Source organism: Pseudophryne corroboree, chromosome 6, assembly GCF_028390025.1.
Source record: "Pseudophryne corroboree isolate aPseCor3 chromosome 6, aPseCor3.hap2, whole genome shotgun sequence".
Classification (NCBI taxonomy): Eukaryota; Metazoa; Chordata; class Amphibia; order Anura; family Myobatrachidae; genus Pseudophryne; species Pseudophryne corroboree.
In genome coordinates, this window is record NC_086449.1 from 561,564,822 (window position 1) to 561,569,077 (window position 4,256).

General features: G+C 41.0%; 1 pseudogene; it reads left to right on the plus strand.

The window, feature by feature from the left end:
• The first annotated feature begins 2,521 nt into the window (after positions 1–2,521).
• LOC134938986 (5S ribosomal RNA) lies at positions 2,522–2,640 on the plus strand (annotated as a pseudogene).
• Positions 2,641–4,256: the final 1,616 nt, after the last annotated feature.

Consider the following 4,256-nt stretch of genomic DNA (forward strand, 5'->3'; position numbering starts at 1 on the left):
ACTGTTTAACGGAAGGAGTGATCTACTGTATAGTATGCGGGTGTGGATAAAGATATGTGGGCATGATGACCAGAGCCCTCAAGCAAAGAATTCTGGAACACGTTGGATCCATTTGCAGTGCGGCAAAAGATCTACAAAAAATGAAGCAAATTACTTCCGTAGCACGACACTTCGTCTCCAACCATGCAGGTCGGTGGGATGAACTCAGAGTCTGTGGACTAGAGCAAGTCAAACTTGGCATACGAGGAGGAGACTGGACCAATACCCTCTTACGGAAGGAATGTGAGTGGACTTTCAGACTGGACTCACTACATCCTCAAGGACTTAATGAAACTATTAATTTTGGAGCATTCCTTCCAACCTGATTAATCTATTACTGTTTGCATGTGTACTTTAGGGAATCACGCTAGCAATAACTATTAACTTTAAAAGGATTAACTTAATCCCCCCCCCCCCGGCCCCCCCACCCCCTTCCCTTCTCACTCCCCTCCTTCCTTCTTCTTCCCCCCCTTTTTTCCCTTCTCCCCCCCCCCCCAAAACAACCCCCCCCACCCCTCCACCCCTTTTTTTTAGCAATCTCACCTACTCACAAGTTGGATATCATCACAATATGATATTCACATAAGCATCACACAAATTTTCTCACAATTTCTCATCCAGCATCAAACATCCCCTTTCTTCCTATATTAGTACTACATACATTTCCATAATCATCCATAGCACTTTCACGTCTCTATGACATATTTTTCACAGTAATCCACTATTTAGGTTATAACTCTTTCACTTCACACACATTTTTCCTCTGCTCTTCCCTTTCTCCCCACACACACCTCCACTCCCATCACAACACCCTCATTGCAATTAAAAACTTTACGCACCATCAATTAACACGTCTCACTATTTTTCCTACACTACACAATTCATCCATTTTACCCACTACTAATCACACCTATTAAATTCTTCAATTTATATAAGTCTATATAATTATATTTTTCATATATACAACAATGTTTTATTCTATTACTAATTTTTATTCATACAACTTTTATTTAAAAAAAAACTCATTTTCACTCATACTAAATCAAGACAGCATTTAATTTCCCTTTTAGGATACCCTCCATAGCTGTGTGCAGGACATCTATTCAGTAATTACCTATTTCTGCATTAACATGCAGCTCACTACACGTTGTCTGACCCTATCATGTTAATGACTAACATGTGCAGCCAATTGGTGATTACCCTTGCAGATTTAAGCCCGGTCCGGACACCGTGTGTTCACACTACCCGTGAACAAGCAACTGTGAAACGTACGTTGGGGAGGTGGACGTGGTCACGGTGAGTGCGCTCACGTGACCAGCAGACCGGCAGGAGAGGAGACCAGGCGAGCCGCATAGACATACAGCTCGTGAAGTCGAGCGGTCAGCGGCACTTAGCGAGCAGGAAACATACACCATTTGGTCATAAGTATATATTTTTTTCTTATCCTGCACACCATTGGTCTCCCGCTCTCCAGCCACGCACTAATGTAATTTAACGCTATGTGCACTGGTCTTAACCGGCAAATCTATGCCATCCACTAAAGGCATTACTTACTACATATGGAAAACTTTTGCTTTTTAGGTGCTATAAAAATATATGGTGACATTTGATAATGCTGTGTCCTCATGTGGCTGACACATTATAATCAGGAATAATCCGCTACCATTTAGGATTGTGGCAATTATTGTACAGGTGTTGTCACTCTCTTATTCCTGTAAAATCAGCACTGGGTTTGTTTACACAGGTTCTAAATACAGGCATAAAACCAGAGTATATACCCTTGCTATTACAGCACAAATGATACCTGGCATGGACATATGTCACAATTTTGATTGATACATTGTCCATACACTGTGGATACATGCATAATTGTTTTATTGAAAGCATATTAGCTCAACAATATTGTTACAAAAGACAGTACTTCAGGCTCTACTGGGTTAGTTAGCCTCTCTGTGGATAATAGAGATTGTGTCTCTGGAGATATATTTCCTATCTACCTAATCCACTTCTTCAAATCTGTCTTCTCAGCTGACAAATATGTTTTCTGGTCCATTTTCATTTCCTGCCCTATACCTTTTGTGAGGGTGGAGGGGGAGGAAGGTGGAATGTTCTAGATCATTTCAGTTTCAGCTTTAATTACACTATATCACTTCAAACATATTTATGCTTGGATGTTTACTAATTTTGTTGGCATGTCCTCAGTGTAACAATGGTTTATTTTTGCCTTACCAAATGATAAAAACCCATTCTGAATGATGTTGCACAGCACAAAAAGCAACATACAGGCGGTACCTGTTGGCAAAACTCATTGACCATATGATTTAAACCTCCGTATACCTATACATTTGGGGTACAATTTGGTGCAATGACGGTCAAACATATGTTTCTCTATTAAGAGATCATCTGCCCATCATAACAACCAGGCTTATGGTGTATCTAATAATTGCATACCAGCTGCAGGGTTTTGCCTTATCAACCTTAAATCTACTACCATACCACACCGCACATGCCCAATCTCGTCTGATCTTGGAAGCAATGCGGTGTTGGGCCTGGTCAGTACTTAGGTGGTTGACCACTAAGGAATACCAGGTGTTGTAGGTTTTTCTGATGGCAATACATCGGCTATTGCACTAACCTTAGAAATCAATGCCTGGAGGGCTTGGTATTTTTTGCCTTATTTATTCATCTATATATTCACAGTCTTAGTTTCAAACCGATGGTTTACATTGTCTAACCATATTTTTAAACACAGTAAAAAATTCTGGTTTACTCTTATTTTACTTTAAAATAATTAAAGGTTACGTTTAATTTTTTCATATTCACATTATTACGCATAAATTAAATCATAACTGTTTCCAAGAGTGAGTGCTCCCAACAATAGGTCACTTTTTCTTTACCTTTCTTCCCTTTATTACCTATGTAATAGACCTATGGGAGCACCATCGACAATCACCTTCTTTATCTACCTATAGAAATTTTCTCCTCAATGGTAGATGGTGATAAATTCCGAAAGTTTTTTTTGGGTTGGTCGGTTTTCTTGGAAACATACTTAAATCACTAATTTACTCAACATCACTCAGTCCTGTGCGGCATCCTTAACCCAATTCTTTACTGCATCTTAAACATACCTGGCCTGACTATGTCACTGAAAATTCGGAACAAGAATCTAATACCCCACTTTTCTGGGGGGCCTCTAAGGCTGTCCTCAGAGGACATATTATTTCTTATGTTAACTCCAAACGCAAGAAGTTTAACGCTAAATTGCAGGAGTTGAGTACGGCGCTCATGCTTGCCTATCGTACCTATGTACAATGCGATAGTCCTATCCACAGGGAAACGTACCTCATGGCAAAACAAATCTATGACACCTTCCTTACTGAACAAGCCCAACTGAGCTATGATTATAGCAGGAATAAATTCCATAGGTGGGGAAATAAGTTAGGAAAGCTCCTAGCTAATTTAGTCAGAGGACCACGGAATAAAACATGGGTCGATGCAATACACAGTTCTGGAACTATCCTTTCCAATCCCACTGATATCTGTTCTGCTTTTATGAGCTTCTATAAGTCTCTTTATACTGCGGATGCTGACAGTGCTCTAGATGGCCAGTCCTTTTTGGACGAAGCACAGCTGCCGGAGCTCACATCGGAGGAGAGAGACTTATTGGATGCTTCTATCACTGAGGATGAGGTTCAGGCCACCATTAAGTCCCTCCCTAATGGGAAAAGCCCTGGTCCTGATGGCTTTAGTGCCGAATTCTATAAGATGCTAACTGCTGATATACTCCCTGTTCTCACTAAGCTATATAACCATATCCTTAAGACAGGAGAGACCCCCCTCCATTTTAATGAGGCACGGCTCATTGTGCTTGCAAAGCCTGGCAAGGATCTCACCCTGGTAGGCTCTTACCGCCCTATCTCGCTCCTCAACCAAGATTTTAAAATCCTAACTAAAATAATGGCTAACAGATTACAGACCTGCTTTCCCCGCCTAATTTCACCTGCGCAGATGGGTTTTGTCAAGGGTAGACAATCCACACAGGGAATAAGGGCAGCCCTGGCCGCAATATCTCACACTCATCTTTGTCAGGCCACAAGTAATATTATTATAAATCTAGATGCAGAAAAGGCGTTTGATAAGATCGCCTGGCCTCAACTGGCTAGAGTGCTTATCCACCAACGCTTTGGCCCATAGTTTCGTAACTTGGTGCAGACCAC